Source organism: Musca autumnalis, unplaced genomic scaffold (assembly GCF_047663935.1).
Source record: "Musca autumnalis isolate F117 unplaced genomic scaffold, ASM4766393v1 scaffold_4, whole genome shotgun sequence".
NCBI classification, from domain to species: domain Eukaryota; kingdom Metazoa; phylum Arthropoda; class Insecta; order Diptera; family Muscidae; genus Musca; species Musca autumnalis.
Window position 1 is genome coordinate 53,512,720 of NW_027411977.1, and position 19,284 is coordinate 53,532,003.

At 36.1% G+C, this 19,284-nt stretch overlaps 1 protein-coding gene across 2 annotated transcripts in view; it reads right to left on the reverse strand.

The window, feature by feature from the left end:
• Positions 1 to 19,284, reverse strand: part of shep (RNA binding motif single stranded interacting protein alan shepard) — a 1,233,958-nt gene that overhangs the window by 1,187,810 nt on the left and 26,864 nt on the right. Inside the window, exon 1 of one of the 2 annotated variants that reach the window (XM_073985863.1) lies at positions 3,209 to 4,862. The exons of the other annotated variant lie outside the window; for it this stretch is intronic. The gene's annotated coding sequence lies outside the window, so the exon portion shown is untranslated. Of the gene's footprint in view, positions 1 to 3,208; positions 4,863 to 19,284 lie in introns of those variants that run through there. 2 annotated transcript variants of the gene reach the window in all.

The following is a 19,284-nucleotide window of genomic DNA, read 5'->3' on the forward strand; positions in this document are numbered from 1 at the left end:
TAAGACCAGGACCACACTTTCGGGTAACTCCCACACCAAGTTTGGAAAGAGTGCAGATTAAGGACTCGTCTGGTTGTTTTTAAATTTTGGTAACACCTTCTGTATGCGCCCCTAGTTAAGATGGTACCATTTTGTTCCGGAGCAAATCCATAGTTCTTGAGAAATTGGCCCAAAAACTTAAAAAACCCTTATAGATGTCAGAAGAATTGTGTATGATTCTTTTCTTAGGCCCGAGGCTGAAGATATATCTCAGTCGGCACAGCTGACTGATACTTTCTTATGTGTTTATATAAATGTCGATATAATTTAATTGCGAAAAATTTCTATGTTTGAGGAGCTTTAACGTTATTGTAACGCCATATCGTCGGTGTCATGCTTAAGTGTTCCATACGCCATTTTTGACATTTTGAGATTAAGGTACCTTACAAGGTTTTGAACCGTGCTCTTCGGTCGGTTTTTCTATATCTCTTATAGTTTCTGAGATATTCAGATGCCAGTATGTTCCATATCCGCTTTGTGACCCAAAAAATCTTGTCGTTTTGTTCCATATCCATAAAGCCTGCAGTATGGAACAAAACAACCTTGAACTTATTAGTTCCATATCCATGTCGTTTGGCGTATGGGACAAAAAGAGCCAAAAACGAATTGTTCCGCACCAAAAATGATGGCGTTTGGAACAAAAAATTGCCCATTTTTGCTAAGTTACGAATAATGTGGCGTATGGAACAAATTGTTTTAAAGGACTTGGTTTAAAAACTGAAGAATAATAGTTTATAAATCCAAATATTTTTGAATATTATATTGTTATATGAAAACGAAAATTTATCAATAGTTTAAACAAAAAAATCCCTTGTTTAAAGACAAAATTTTGATGTAAGTCCCCACAAATATACGCAAAAACGATCATACGACCTGAAGCTAGTGTGGACACAGATTAAAAAAATGGTATTATTAGAAAAACGCGTTAAATATTTTATGTTACCTTAGAAATGTAAAATATCAATCCGTTTTGTCCGATTTTACCACAAAAAGTAGTGATAAGTAGTAAGTAAATGTTAAGGAACCCTATAATAATGGTCCTTATTGTATTTATATGAGAAAAATAAATGTTTCATTTAAAGTCCTGATTTTTCAACTCAACAGTAGCACTTCATATAAGGGAGGTGGAACACGATTGATAAAAAGTGTTTTGGTTGAAATGTGACAAAATTTGTTCCATGTGACACAAACTGCCAAAAACATGAAAAAAAGATTCCATGGAACAATTCAGCAACTTTTTGCAATTATAAAAATTGGCCATAACTTCTAGACTATCACAGATATCTGACTAAAATAAACTACTGTTATATTCTATGAGTTTAGTTAAGTAGAACTGAGCTTTTAAAGTTTTGGATTATTGCACCATTTTTGTCCTGTATGACCTTAAACATTAACTTGAGTTTTTCTCGAATCAGGCAAATGGCGTATGGAACACTTAAGCATGACACCGACGATATGTCGACAAAATTCTTCAGGATTGAATTGTTCTCAATAAAATAAAACCATAAAAATAAATTTTTCGATTTTAGTCCACAGAGGCACCATTGTGCGATGTACAAAGGTTTTGTCGTGACGTGCATTTTTTAATGGTCCCAGGATTTTTATGTGCTGCCCTGGCTGTTATTCTGGGAAGTATAGACTTCTCAAGCAAAAAATCCTACAAGAACCAACTACGGCGAATATTTCAAAACAATCCACGGTGCTTTTGAAGCAACTTTAAATGGAAGGTGCTTACACCTGGGAAGTTTTTGCGGATTCTGAAACTACAATGTTCATATCGGAGAAAAATCAAAAAACAAATCGCGATTCATGTTGACTTTTATAGAGGTTTTTTTAGGTTTTTAAGATTTTGCTTGGAATCCGCAAGTCGTATCGAAATGGGATTTAAAAAAATGTTGTAGCTATGAACAATCTATACAAGATTGACCTTTATGATAATATTGTAGCTTTTACCGTTATTGAGATATATGTAGAAGTTCAAATTGGGACAATGCGTTGACTGTATCACTACCTTATAAAACAATGTCATACACGGTGCGCCTTAACTAACTTTAAGTGAAAACCGCTTACATCTGGGAAGTTTCTGCGGATTTTCAAACAGCAATGTTCATAGATGAGTAAAATCCAAAAACAAGAAAAAATCGCTGGAGGGATTTTTAAATAAATCGCGATCAAAATTCACATTTTTAGGTTTATTTTAGGTTTTTGCGATTTTGCTTGGAAACCGCAGGTCCTATCAAAATGGGGCTAAAAAATGTTGTAGCTGTGAAAATTCTCTAGAGGATTGACGGTTATGATTTGTTCCTAGGTTTTACCATTTGTGAGATATATAGATGTTCAGGTAACATTTTTAGCTTTTTGTTAGGTTTTCACGATTTACTTGAAAACGGTACGCCTTATCGAAATGGGACTAGAAAGAATCTTTTAGCTGTAAAAATTCTCTACAAGATTAGCTTTCTTAATTTTTTCCTAGGTTGTACCATTTTTGAAATATAAAAGTTTAAGTTGGGAAATTGCAGTCATGACATTGTTTCATATGGAGCGATACAGTCAATACCTTGTCCCAATTTGAACTTCTATATCTCAATAACGCTAAAACCTACGAAATTATCATAATGGTCGCTCTTGTAGAGAATTTTATAGCTACAACATTTTCTTTAGTTCCATTTCGATACGACTTGCGGATTCCAAGCAAAATCGGGAAAACCCAAAAAAAACCTTAAAAATGACAACTCGAATGGCGATTTATTTAAAATGCGCTCCGGCTAGTTTTTTTTTTTTTTTTTTTTTGCTTTTCCTCATATATGCACATTGTAGTTTCAAACTTCCTTTCAAAAACTTCCCAGGTGTAAGCACCTTCCACTTAAAGTTGCTTCAAGAGCACCGTGTATCGAAGAGTTTCGGTTTGAAGGCAATATTTTGAACTTATGGTTAGGTGACTGAAGTAAACCTATGCAAATTTCACTGTGCAAAGTTTGGACTAAAGCCACTAATGCCTTTGAAAGCTATGAAAACGGATTTGAATTTGAAAACGGACAAATGGGGGTCGGAACTCCAATGAAAACTATTACGTTGTTGATAATCCATTAGGAAATGCGTTTGATTTTTTGTAGAATTTCACCATGTAATTATTGAAATTGTTAAACGATATAACACTGGATAGCACTACCTTTAAACGTACTTTTTTGGTGTATTTGTTGTGATCACAATAAATTCTGATATTTAAGAGATTTCGTTTTTATTTCACAATATATTGTTTGGAATATTTATTGCCTTTTTGAATACGATAATGTTACACTTATTTATTTTTAATGTGTTTTGATACAACTTTTATTTCACTTTTAACGCAAATAATTCGGTTTACAGGGGCATTTAATTTATGTTTAATTTCGGTGTCATGATTTTTATTTTCTCTCTAAATATATTTTTCGTTGAGTTTTCTTGTTTATTAATATATTTATAAATTCGCAACTTTAAAACATCTAAAAGTCTGCAATGATTTGGCTTTACTACTTTGATATATTCTTTTGTATATAATTATATATTTTCTTCAAAACATTCTAAAGATTTTTTTAATTTTTGCTAAATATTATTTTCATATTCCTTTGACATTTAAAGCCTTAAAAACAACCCTTAATAGCCAGCATTCGAACACTTATTTTTTATCTATAGGCAAAAACATTTATTTATATTTAGCGGTATTTTTAATTTTTATTTATTTTCACAACAATTTCTTTTTTGTTAAATTTTACTAAGATTTGTTTAATATTTTTTGTAAATCTTATTTTAAAAATATATCTAAGCTTAGTTTAGTTTTTGTCGACAACTTTTCTAATAGTTCTTTTCGGCAAATTACTATTTTAATTTATTTCAATATAGTTATCTCAAACAAAAAACACTTTTTTATTGTTTAACAAATGACGGATGAATATCGTTGTAGTATGGACTGAATTTTTCTTTTGTTTTGTAAATTCCTTCTATTGAAAAAATACTTTGTTTTGATGCTTTTGTTATTCTGTTGATGAGGGTTAAGGTCTTTAATACAACACTTGCAGTGTGTAACACGTTTCTTATATTTTCCTCGTTGAGTGACCACTGCGGAACACAATAGTCACGTTTGTTTTCTTTTTTAAAACCTTCAAGTCAGTCGGTCACAGGTTTTATTTTGAGCACGTTTTCTTTTGGATATTTTATTGCATTTAATTAAATACTCTTTGGCATTAAAACTATTTCCGTTTTTATTTTCTCGCACTTGACCGTAAGCGATTTCCGTTTCCGTTTGGCCCGGTACCCTTTATTAAAATTAATATTTTTTCGTTAATCACAAAAAGGGGGAAATTTAAACTCCTTCAAACAAATACTGCTACTGCTGCTGGTTGTTGATCTGTGCCCGGTGCTACTAACTGATGCTGGCGAAATACAGCTGCTGAGACGGAACGATATGACAAAAATTCCTATTATTTGCACTTTTGTTTGTCGTTGCCTGCCTATGTCGTTTTGTTGTCGTGGTTGTCGGTATCGGTTTGTATATCTTTGCGTTTGGTTTAACTTGACAAACGTTGGGCGAATGGCATTCTGAATTTTATGTTGAGTAAGGTTTGCCGCCGTTTGGCAGAATTCTTCGATGCCAATGTGGATTTTACACACTTAAAGTTTTATTTTTTGCTGCTATTGGGTGGTCTGCATAACAATTATCGTGGCCATCCACGGGCAGTAACTGTGTCTGTGTGATTTTTGGAGATTTATGCAGCCTATAACAGAAAATCACAATTTCTTGGCCGCAAGGTTTGCAGCCAAAACAGTTTCATTTTAGACTCCCCAACAAAAGACAACAATTGATGAGAGAAATCGTATCATCAGCCAAATCAGCGAAACCCCATAAACCGAATCTCATGTGTTCTTTACAGCAGCAACAGCTCGCCACTCTGGCGTTTCATGGTTGCGAATTGTTATTGTTTTTGCAATTTAGTTCCTCATAAGCCGGCTTTTAGTCTGCAAAGCAAACATCATTGCCATCACATGAGTTTGGAGCAGCTGTTCTTTCGTTCGTTCCTTCGTGTTTCTTCACGCTGAGAACAAATTTCTCCGTTCACTACTACGCATGTTTAATGAGAGACCACGTTGTGCAGCTTGCGCATGTTTAAATTGAAACCGGAAGTTATCGTTTAAATGGCATTAGTAGCAGCGGCAACAACTACGTCATAGCCAGACAAAGAAGAAAATCAGTTCTGTAATCTGCAAGTGATAACAGACTACAGGTATGCCTATAAACATAGCAGTGGAATATTACGGTTACAAAAATACATTTTCAAATTGAATCAAATCATGATTCCGTTTTATACGAGAGCTACTCTATACAGTTCTGGACTAATGATGATAACGCCAATGATTATCATCAACAATTAAGAAAGTATGAGTATGCTGTGCTGACGGATATATATTGGTTTTGTATCACAAGTTTGCTTTCAAATACGCGGAATCTCTGGTTATCATACACCCACATACCCAAATCATTGATATATACGAGGGTTGCACGAATACGTTCTGGCCTAGGCAACAATATGCAATTTGCCTGCCCATGCTCCATTTTTTTATATCCTCAGCCTTTAGGCTAGAAAGGGTATATGTATACAGCTTGATAGGATCAAAAATGTGCCTCATCAATATAACGGTTTTAAACCTAAAGTATGTTGGGACGAAGTTCGTTTCAAAATATTTGGAATAGATTTAGCCATGTCCGTCCGTCTGTCTGGCAGCTGGGCCCGATAACGCTTGAACCAAATTTTGGGTATCGCAATATTTTGCCAAGAGCACAAAATGAAAATAGCCAATACTCAATTCTGCCATCACCTAAGACGACTGTATACATGGAGATCGCCACAAGACAGTAGAGAAAATCCAGTTAGAAATCAAATCGACTATATAATAATAAATCGACGATACTGTTCTTGTGTTTTGAAATGTTCCACATATCCCGGAGCTGACGTCCCCTCCGACCATAACCTCCTATTATGTAAAATTCGCATAAAGTTGGGAATGCCGAGAAAAAAGAGCCAAAAAAGCAAACCTGATATAGAAAAACTGAAGGTTCCATCAATAAAACAAAGGGTAAAAGAATATATGAACACCGAACTTAATAGTGTCAACAGAGAATACACTGAAGATTTGTGGGACAAAATGAAAACAATTTTTAAAACAACCACAAATATCCTTGGAACAAAAGCAAACCAAAAGGAAGAATCCTGGATCACCCCAGCAAAAAAAGTCCTCCCAAAATCATAGGTTTCGTAATGGTTTTTTGCAGCCGTAACTACTCTCAAACCCCCTTTCTTCCCCATTATTTTTACAAGGGCATGTCGCACTCAGTTTGTAGTTATTTTATGACCACTAGAATAACTAGTTATTCTGTGGCCACTAGAAGTTGAAAAGTAAGGTGAAAAAAAATCTATTTTTAGAACAGTTGATGTAGAGAATTTGTTTCTAATTTCATCACACCTCTTACTTTTATTTTCCTTTATTTTATTTCGCTGTCTGCCCGAATTGAACCCACGAACCCTGTGATTTCTAGCCAAAGACACTACACACTATGCCACGCACACGAATATTAAGGGTTGCTTAAGAACTTAAATGTGCAGTGCACATGTGCACCACGAACTGTTATTTTTTAATTAAAAAAAACTCGCGTGCCGACGGGAGCGTTGAACACACGTAGGATTTAAAGTCGGACACACACTCTCTGTGCCACCGTCGTCATTACTTGGTGAGGAGTAAAGTAAGTAGGTTTACCTTGTAAATTTTTTAAGAAGTAACCCATTATTTTTCAGATTACAAGTAATGCGAAAAGAAGCTTGTTTACATCACTTTGTAATGGGTTACGTAATGACTACCGGATCCAAATTTTTGCTGGGACATTACCACTTTCCGCAAAAATGAGTTTAAAAATTTAAAAAAAAAAAACAGAAGTTGAGTGGATTTTCGAACCAATTTGAATTGAAATAGTCTTACCCGCCATTTATAAATGCCAGATTTAGCAAGACAATAGCAAAAATACAAACCTTTTCACAAATACATTTATAAAATTTTATATTTATATATAAATTTTATATTTTATATATTTTCATGTTAACTTATTACGGTTATAGGTACTTTACACGATATGTATTTTACATATGGATTGCCACTTTTTATATACAAAATGTATACGCAAAGTGACAACCCATATGTAAAATACATATCGTGTAAAGTACCCATTAGAGTCACTGGCCTTCATTCAACAATTTAGTACTATTTATCACTTTTTTGCGTTTATAGTACGCATTTTCCATCACCCAATACTAAATTTAGTACCATTAGTTACTTTTCGTATGCTTATAACTATATTTTCCACAACCGCCTCTATATCTCAACCCTAACCCCAGATTTTAAATTCAATTATATTCCTGCATATAATACCAAACTGTAACAATTTTAGTACTTTTCGTACGCTTATATTTATTTTGCCAATTCGAGCTCCTTACCTCAGCCCTACATATCAACCGTAAGCGTCATTATAAATTTCAGAATCCCAATTCTTTCCTATCCCAAAACCAATACCAAAATGTACCAATATTATTTATTTTTGTACATATAGCACCCGTTTCTGAAGCGACCTCCCTAATCCTACACACCAACCATAATAAGAGAATTCCAGCTTTATTCTTTCACCCAAGACCAAATTTTTCCAATTGTAGTACCATTTAGTGCATTTCGTGCACTCATAGCACGGAATTCCAAAGCAACCTTCTTATCTCATCCTACACATAACCTGTACCCTTATACAAAATATAAAAATTCCAGAAATACCCTATACCAAATTTTGTACATTTTATTCATTACTTTCGTACTTTTATGGTAAACTTTTTCAAAATCGCCTCCATAACACTAACACCAAATTTCAGAATTGTAAAACTATACGTTTTTTTTTTCAATTCTAAATTTATTAACTTTCGCACTCTTATAGTACGCTTTTCCAAAACCATCTCCACATCTCAACTGTACACACCAACTCTGCCCCTAATGCCAAAATTCAGAATTCAAACTCTTTCCATACACCTAATGTATTGCCAATTTACCAAGTTTTTTATCTTTCGTTTACCTACGGTAGGTATGTCCAAAGCTCTACCTACCCTACACAGCAACGCTGGCCTTAGTACCACACTTCAAAAATTTAAGTCTATCCCTAGATCCATGTCAATATTTAGTACCTTTTGTACATACTAAAGTATTTTTAAAAGCAACTGGACACACATTTTCCCATAATACCAAATACCCCTACCCCGAAAACCAAATTAAGTAGCATTCTATTCTTCGTATACTTATAGCAAGTGCTACCAAAACCAAATCTCAACTAACACCGTTATTCATACAAAATTTCATTATTCAACTTCTGTAACTACATCCTATTCGAAACTTCGTACCATTTAATAATTTTAGTATTTATTAATAATATAATTTAGTATTTAGTATAATTCGATACCAAAAAACCCTAATACAAAAACTCAGAATTTTAACACTATCCATACACTCAATACAAAATTAAGTACCATTTCGTATTCTAGGTACTCTTATAGAATGTAATACCAAAACCGACTCCATATCACAAACCTACACACAAACAGTGACCATAATGCCAAATTTCAGAAAATCACTTCTATATTTAAACTCAATACCGTTTAGTACTTTTTGTAGAACCATCTCTACATATCAACCCTACGCAAGCGATCTTCCTTCGAAATATGTGAATTACAACTCTATCCCTATACGAAAATTAGTATCAGATAGTACTTTTCGTATATTTTCTGTACGTATTTCCAAAACCATCTTCATTTCTCAACCCTACGCAAAATATAGTTCCTTACCACAATACCAAATTTAGTACCCTTTAGTACTTTCCATACACATAAGTAGGAATTTCCAAAATTACCTCCATATTTCAACCCCAAACTCCAACATTAATCCTAATTCCAAATTTCAGGATTTCAGTTCTAATCAAATTTAACAAAATTTTGTATCATTTAGTACACATAAGTACGAATTTCCGAAACTACCTCAATCCTGAATTCCATCAATAATCTTACTTTCAAAATTTTAGCTCCACCCCTTTACCCAAATTTCCAAATCGATCTAAAACCATCAATCCAACAGTAATCTTAATTTCAAATCTAAGGATTTCGGCTCTATCCGATCATCCAAATCCAAATTGCACCAAATGTAGTACCATTTAGTACTCTTCGTACCCATATGTGCGAATTTCCAAAACTACCCCCATATCTCAAGCCCACCAACAATAATTCCAAATTTCAAGATTCAAGCTCTATCCATTAACCCAAATCTAAATTGTACCAAATTTAGTACCATTTGTTACTTTTAGTACCCATAAGTACGAGTTTTCATAACCACCCCAACTCTAAATTGTACCAAATTTAGTACTTTACTTACACATATGTAGGTATGAATTTCCAAAACTACCTCTATATCTCAATCCTACACTCCAATAGTAATCTTTATTCAAAATTTCAGGATTCCTGCTCAATCCTTTCATCCAAATCCAAGTCGTACCAAATTTAATACAATTTACCAAATTTAGTACAATTTACAATTTCGTACACATGTGTATACGGGTGACGTAGGGGATGGAAGATACCAAGGAACGGTCCTGACCGGTTTTAACATGGCAAAGCCCAGGATTTATCTTGGTCCCTCTTTCATCCCAAGTGGACACTGACCTCCCCGTGGTGTCACCTGGGGAACTGCCTTTAACACCCGTTAAAGGTAGTGAGCTAACATGTGCCGCGCGTTCACCCATAAGAACGTTAAAAACTTGGGTTTGGGCGTCGGGTTAGTAACACTCCCCTAGAAAAAACAGCCTACTATGAAAAAACGAAAGAAAAGAAAAACAAACCCATCTAAAGTTGACGAACCCCGCAAACGTTTTAAGGACCATGATCTGCGATTCTGCACATGGAATGTTCGCACTCTTTATAGAGAAGGTGCAGTCTTCGCATTGGCAGACGTACTTGAAAAGTACAAGACCGATATTACTGCCATACAGGAAATACGATGGATTGGGAAAGGCGTCACAACAACACCTAAAGGTGACGCACTGTATTATAGCTGCCATGACGTAAAGCATGAGTTTGGTTGTGGATTCGTAGTTAGTCGGAGACTAAAACATCTTGTATCCAGCTTCACTCCAGTGAATGAAAGACTTGCTGCAATTCGAATAAAAGCTAAATTCTTCAACATCAGCTTTATCTGCGCTCATGCTCCCACTGAAGAAAAGGATGAACAGACCAAAGATATATTTTACGAGCGCTTAGAAGAAACATATGACCGTTGCCCTGCCCATGACATTAAAATCATTATAGGCGCTTTTAATGCCAAAATTGGAAAGGAGAATATCTTTGGCCCAACAGTCGGGAAATTCAGTCTCCACAGTGAAACATCTGACAATGGTATGAGACTGATAGACTTTGCAGCTGCAAAAAACATGGTAGTTAGCAGTACCAGATTTAATCATCTCGATATTCATAAGGGCACCTGGCTGTCTCCAGATCAGAAAACAAGAAACCAAATTGATCATGTTGTGATAGATGGAAGACATTCATCGAGCGTGTTGGATGTACGATCGTTCCGAGGCGCAAACATTGATTCGGACCACTACCTTGTTGCAGCAAAGGTACGCACCCGCTTAAACGTAGCAAACAAAGTACGAACAGACACAACACGAAAGTTAGACATCGGTAAGCTGCAATCACAACAGATAGCCACAGCATATTCCGATAACATATCCCGATAACATATCAGCGCAATGGCAAAGCATTGCCCACTCCATGCAAACAGCCGCAAAATCCATACTTGGATACCAGAGACCTCCACCAAGGAATCCATGGCATGATGAGGAGTGTCGTGCTGCCACCGAAGAGAAAAATGCGGCATATAAGGCTACTTTACAATCCGTAGCAACGCGTAGCGCACGAGAGAGATACAGGTAGAAAAGGAGAGAGGAGAAACGTCTTTTCCGCAGGAAAAAGAGAGAGATGGAAAAGCGGGAGTGTGAAAAAATCGAGATGTACAGGAGCCAGAATGAAGTCCGAAAATTCTACCAAAGAGTCAAGCATCAAACTGATGGCTTTGGTACAGGCACATCCTCCTGTAGAGACCAGCAAGGTAATTTGGTAACTGATACAGATAGTGTACTCAGGATATGGAAAGAACATTTTTCAAATCTGTTGGTATCCAATAGCAGCGAAGACGACGAAGATACCACAGTCCCAATCCCAGAAGATGGTATTGAATGTATACCCCCCAGCCAAGATGAGGTAAAGACAGCAATAAATCGGCTGAAGAATAATAAGGCAGCAGGGGCCGATGGCTTACCAGCCGAGCTGTTCAAAACCGGAGGCGACACGCTGATAAAGTGTATTCATCAGCTAGTTAGCACCATCTGGCAGGAAGAACGAGTACCCGACGATTGGAACCTGAGTATCCGTCCACAAGAAGGGAGATAAGACTGTATGCTCTAACTATAGGGGCATAAGTCTACTCCCTATTGCCTACAAGATCGTGTCAGGGATATTGTGCGAACGACTAAAGCCAATGGTCAACGAGATTATTGGACCATACCAATGCGGCTTTAGACCTGGCAAGTCCACCATTGACCAGATATTTACCCTGCGGCAAATCCTGGAGAAGACCCAAGAGATGCAGATCGACACCTACCACCTTTTTGTCGATTATAAAGCAGCCTTCGACAGTCCGCTGCGCTCAAAGGTATTCCAAGCCATGTCTGAATTTGGTATTCCCGCAAAGCTCATCCGGCTTTGTAAAATGACTTTAACTGACACGAGGTCCTCAGTTAAAATAGGAAAGAACCTCTCCGAAGAGTTTGGTACCAAAAGAGGTTTCAGACAAGGAGACAGCCTTTCGTGTGACCTCTTCAACATCCTGCTAGAAAAGGTTATACGAGAGGCAAACGTCAAAAGAAGTGGCACAATCTACACCAATAGTCACATGTTACTTGCTTATGCTGATGATATAGACATCATGGGTCGATCAGTAAAAGAAGTAACTGATACCTTTATAAAGGTCGAAGGAGAATCTGCTAAAGTGGGTCTGGCGGTAAACGGTGAGAAGACCAAGTTGATGGTGTCGACGCGCAATGCGTCCATTGAGCTCGGACCGACTGTGGAAGTTGGTTCCTATAATATTGAGGTAGTAAAAGACTTCGTCTACCTCGGCACCTCCGTCAACACAACAAACGACATCAGTTGTGAAATAAAAAGAAGAATTGTATTGGCCAACAGATGCTACTTTGGATTAAGTAAGCAGTTTAAAAACAAAGCCACATCTCGTCAAACAAAAATAACGCTCTACAAAACACTGATACTACCCGTGCTGATGTATGGCTCCGAAGCCTGGGTACTTGCGCAAGCAGACATGGCAGTGCTTGGTGTGTTTGAGAGAAAAATTCTTCGAAAGATCTATGGACCAATCTGCGTTGACGGTGAATATCGACGTCGCATGAACCACGAGCTGTATCTGCTATACAACGACATGAATATTGTTAAACGTATCGAGATGCAGCGATTGCGTTGGCTAGGCCATATCATAAGAATGAGCGATGATGAACCCGCTAAAAAGGCGTATGAATACATGCCACATGGCGGTGCACGCAGAATTGGCAGGCCAAGGAATAGATGGCGCAAACAAGTGGATGATGAGATGACAAGGCGCGGTATTCCAGTGTGCAAAGCAACAAATAGAGAGGAATGGAGATCTCTTCTTAGTTCGGCCTATAGAACAAATGTTCTGTAATGGGCCAGCTAAGTAAGTAAGTAACACATGTGTATACATTTCCAAAATCACCACCTTATATGAAACTAACATCTCAACCTTAATTCTCATTCCAAATTTCAAATTGACTCCATAAGTGACCCTCATTCCAAATTTCAAAGTTCTAGCTCTAACCGCCAAATACAAACGGTACCATATTTAGTACTTTTCGCACCGTTCCCGTACGAATTTCCAAAAACCCTGCCTTATCTGATACCTTCGGACCATTTCAAGATTCTAGCTTCAGCCGTTTGGTCTGGGCGTTGATGAATCATTAAGTCAGTCAGTCAATCACTTTACTCTTTTATTAATATAGATTTTTTATATTTTATATTGTACTAGCTTAACCCGGTGCGCTTCGCTACCCCGACTAAGTGAAAAATAAATGAATGAGTCCTACGTAAGTCACATTTACAAATTGTATATACTCTAACACTCCTGAGTCCACTCTCTCCTTTAAAGAAGATAATTAAATTAGGAACAACACTAAAATTGAGTACCTTACGTTTGAGGATACTTGTAATTTATTCAGACTATTGGGACATCTTAAATTACTCTTAGGATAACTGCTTCTGTTATTGATAATTTTTACTCCAATATAGATATAGATATGTCAATAATGATACAAATTATATTGAAATGGGACGTATATATCAAATCAAATACATGAAATCGGCCGAAAATATACATGGGAGCTATATCTAAATCTGAACCGATTTCGAAGTATTTTGGCACAATAATTTCTAGGCCAAATTCCGTCGCACATTACGAATGTCATTGAAATCGGACTTATACAGCGTGATTGGTGCATCAAATAAATGAAATCGGCCGAAAATATATATGGGCGCTATATCCAAATCTGAACCGATTTCGATATAATTTTGAACGTCAATTCCAGGCCAATCATAAGGCCAGGTCATAAATTCCAAATGTCATTGAAATCGTACATATACAGCGTTTTTGGTGCATTAAGTTCATCAAATCGGACGAAAATATATATGGGAGCTATACCTAAATCTAAACCGATTTCGATATCATTTGGCACATGTATTTCTAGGCTAATATCCGTAACACGTTAAAAATTTCATTGAAATCAGACATATATAGCGTGTTTGGAGCATCAAACACATGAAATCGGCCGAAAATATATATGAGTGCTATATCCAAATCAGAACCGATTTCGATATAATTTGGAACACCTATTTCTAGGCCAATATCCGTCACATATTGCAAATTTCAACGAAATTGGACATAATAGCGTGTTTGGTGCATAAAATACAGGAAATCGGCCGAAAATATATATGGGAGCAATATTCAAATCTGAACTGATCTCGATATAATTTGGCACATTTATGTCTAGAACAAACCCCGTTACGCAATTCAAATTTCTGCGAAATTGGACATATATAGCGAGTTTGGTGCATAAAATACAGGAAATCGGCCGAAAATATATAAAGGAGCTATATCCAAATCTGAACCGATTTCGATATAATTTGGCACATTTATTTCTAGACCAAGTTCTGTAACACATTCCAAATTTCAGCGAAAGTGGACATATATAGCGTGTTTGGTGCATCAAGTGTGAAAAATCGGCCGAAAATATATATTGGAGCTATATTCAAATCTGAACCGATTTCGATATAATTCGGCACATTTATGCCTAGACCAAATTCCGTCACACATTCCAAATTTCAGCGAAATTGGACATATATAGCGTGTTTGGTGCATCAAATGCGGAAAATCGGCCGAAAATATATATGGAAGCTATATCCATATCTGAACCGATTTCGATATAATTTGGCACATTTATTTCTAGACCAAGTTTTGTAACACATTCCAAATTTCAGCGAATTTGGACATATATAGCGAGTTTGGTGCATCAAATGCGGAAAATCGCCCGAAAATATATATGGGAGCTACATCCAAATCTGAACCGATTTCGATATAATTTGGCACATGTATTTCTAGACCAAGTTCAGTCACACGTTCCAAATTTTATTGAAATTGGATATAAATAGCGTGTTTGATGCCTCAAATACGTGTAATCGGTAGAAAATATATATAGGAGCTACATATATCCAAATCCGAACCGATTCTATATAAATTGGCACATATATTTCCATCACACATTCTAAATTTCAGCGAAATTAGACATATATAGCGTGTTTGGTGCATAAAATAAAGAAATCGGCCGAAAAGGTATGTATATGGGAGCTATATCCAAATCTGAACCAAACTCGATATAATTTGGCACATTTATTTCTAAAACAAATTCCGCCACACATTCCCAATTTCACTGAAATTGGACATAATTAGTATGTTTGGTACATAAAATAAGGCAATCGGCCGAAAATATATATAGGAGCAATATCCAAATCTGAACCGATTTCGATATAATTTGGCACATGTATTTCTAGACCAAGTTCAGTCACACGTTCTAAATTTTATTGAAATTGGATATAAATAGCGTGTTTGGTGCCTCAAATACATGAAATCGGTAGAAAATATATGTATATAGGAGCTATTTTGTTTTTCCAAATAGTCAGGCTTAATCCCATAGTCGTTGTTTTAATATTTTATTAAAACAACTTTAATTTATTAGTGGGAAAAAATTGGCGATGTTTACCAAGGGGTAAGGCAGGGAATACTATAGTTTCAGATCTCGCCACAGATCTTCATCAGTTCCCTTATTTCTTGTTTTTCAACAAGAAACTTTTTATACCCAAGTGTCAATTGCTAGCTCAAATAGATACGTGCGCAAAGAAACACTCTGATCGAGAATTTCTTTGGCACTACCTAAACTCTAGCAACTTCACTTGCAAACAAATCCAAATTTTTCCCACTGCTATGCGTTCGTCGATTCTCGACGAAAAAGCACATAACTAGTTTGTTGGTATTGCATACTACAGCAATAAACAACATTTTGACGGTGCCCGGTCTCACAACCCTCCTATAGGAGCTATATCCAAATCCGAACCGATTTCTATATAAATTGGCACAACAATAAGCCAATATCCATCACACATTTCAAATTTCAGCGCAATTGGATATATTTAGCGTTCTTGGTGCATAAAATACAGCAAATCGGCCGAGAATATATATGGGAGCTATATTCAAATCTGAACCGATCTCGATATAATTTAGCACATTTATTTCTAGAACAAATTCCGTCAGACCCTCTAAATTTCAGCAAAATTGGACATATATAGCATGTTTAGTGCATCAAATGTGGAAAATCGGCCGAAAATATATTTTGGAGCTATATCCGAATCTGAACCGATTTCGATATAATCCGGCACATTTATGTCTAGACTCAATTCCGTTACACATTCCAAATTTCAGCGAAATTGGACATATGTAGCGTGTTTGGTGCATCAAATGCGGAAAATCTGCCGAAAATATATATGGGAGCTATATCCAAATCTGAACCGATTTCAATATAATTTGGCACATTTATTTCTAGACCAAGTTCTGTAACACATTCCAATTTCAGTGAATTTGGACATATATAGTGTGTTGGTGCATCAAATACATGAAATCGGCAGAAAATATATATAGGAGCTATATCCAAATCTGAACCGATTTCAAAATAAATTGGCACATATATTTCTAGGTCAATATCCATCACACATTTCAAATTTCAACGCAATTGGATATATTTAGCGTTCTTGGTGCATAAAATACAGCAAATCGGCCGAGAATATATATGGGAGCTATATTCAAATCTGAACCGATCTCGATATAATTTAGCACATTTATTTCTAGAACAAATTCCGTCAGACCCTCTAAATTTCAGCAAAATTGGACATATATAGCATGTTTAGTGCATCAAATGTGGAAAATCGGCCGAAAATATATTTTGGAGCTATATCCAAATCTGAACCGATTTCGATATAATTCGGCACATTTATGTCTAGACCAAATTCCGTTACACATTCCAAATTTCAGCGAAATTGGACATATATAGCGTGTTTGGTGCATCAAATGCGGAAAATCTGCCGAAAATATATATATGGGAGCTATATCCAAATCTGAACCGATTTCAATATAATTGTCACATATATTTCTAGGCCAATATCCATCTTCTTCTTCTTTATTTGCCATTCCGTATTCGGATTTTTGGGGTCATACAATTACAAAATGATAATTTGGTATATTTAACAAATCAGTTTATTAATTTATATATAAGTTTCTGTTTTTGGCGGCATTCAGAAGAGTTCTTTCATTATGGTGTCCAGTCCAGTCTTGAATGTTTTTGAGCCATGATGTTTCCCGTCGCCCTCTCGGTCTTCTCCCATCGATTTTTGTTTGGATAATTGTTTGCAGAAGCTTATATTTTTCGTGCCTCATAATGTGACCAAGATATGCGGTTTTTTGTGTTTTTATAATTTTTATTAATTGGCGTTCGACTTGCATGCGTTCTAACACTTCCTCGTTGGTAATGCGCTCGGTCCATGGGATCTTTAAAATTCGACGATATATCCATATTTCGAACGAGTTCAGTCTTTTTTCATCTACAGCTTTCCCAAAACCAATATCCATAACACATTTTAAATTTCAGCGAAATTGGACATATATAGCGTGTTTGGTGCATAAAATAAGGAAATCGACCGAAAATATATGTAGATGGGAGCTATATCCAAATCTGAACCAAACTCGATATAATTTGGCACATTTATTTCTAAAACAAATTCCGCCACACGTTCCAAATTTCATTGAAATTGGACATAAATAGCATGTTTGGTACATAAAATAAGGAAATCGGCCGATAATATATGTAAGTGGGAGCTATATCCAAATCTGAACCGATTTGAATATAATTTGGTAAATTCTTTTCTACATCAAATTCCGTTACGCATACAAAATTTGGAGATTGTATCTGTAACAGTTCTAAAGATATTTGCATACAAGATCTAAATTTTTGGAGGTACCTCCGGTTTTGATGCTATATCTCCAGATCAACGCGAAATTTCAAAAAATGATATAGCCTATTTTCATTCCAGGCCATGTAGCAATGTACCCTTAACATTTCAGTAAGATCTGTTCAGCGGTTTTCGAGTCTATAAGGCACAAACAAACAAACAAACAGACAAACAAATTTCAATTTTATATATATATATATATATATATATATATATATATATATATATATATATATATATATATATATATATATATAGGATAAGTTATGAGGGTATAATAACGCCATGCGTTACATATTCCCATAAGCTTTCAAACGATGCCCAGTTTGCAGTAATGGATTCAGTGGAACCGGGTCTAACCCCGTTTTAAATCTCTCCTTTCGGGTCAAGTAACCGGATCAGCCGCCTATGAAAATTATACATTTCCGCAATCAGCGCAACAAAAAAAAACGGAGAGTTTTCGTTGGGGTCGTTTTCATTGGGCTATGTATTAAACATCCACGTCTTCATGTAGCCCCCATAGAACGGTACCTCCGGGTTTTCGGCATTTTGAAGATTGTGATACCCTACCGAAATGGCTGAAATCTGTTATTTAGCATCGATGGGGGTATAAAGCTTTCCACGTCTTCATATAGCTTTCATAGAGAGATACTTGCCGATTTTGAATGTTTTGAAAGTTTTAGCCAGGGGTACAAAACATTATAGCAGGTACACAAGATTCCTTGCAAAAAATCAAACAGTATACGTCCATGTTTTGCTATGCCCAATTGTAAGGCTACTACCCGATTTAAGATTTTTTGAAAATTTTGGTCACATTTTCCTACCGAATTGCTACTTAATAGAAATTGTTTCCAAAAAGATAGAAAACTTTCACGCAAAAGAACTATCCATATGTATGTAGGTTTTAGTCTAACATCACCCCCCCACCATGAACCGGTATTAGTCAAATTTATGTTTTTTTTCGAGAGTTTTTTTGTCACCTTTTTGAAGCGAAATTGCTGCAATTTCCTATTATGTGTAGTCAGAGGAGATGGTATTGAATGTATATCGCCCAGCCAAGATGAAGTAAAGACAGCAGTAAACCGGCTGAACAATAATAAGGCAGCAGGAACCGATGTCCTACCAACAGACCTGTTCAAAACGGTGGCGACACGCTTATTAGGTGTATTCATCAGCTAGTTACCACCACCTGGTAGGAAGAACGAGTACCCGACTATTGGGACCTGCGCATCCTGTGCCCTATCCACAAGAAAGGAGATAAGGCTTTAAGTTCTGTCCTTATAGCAAACACAATAGTGTCAGGAATATTGTGCGAACGAATAAAGCTTATGGTCAAAAAAATAATTGGCTTTAGACCTGACAAACCCACCATTGACCAGATATTTATCCTGCGCAAATTCTGTAGAAGACAGCCTCCTGCGTTCAAAGGTAATCCAAGCCTTGTGTGAAT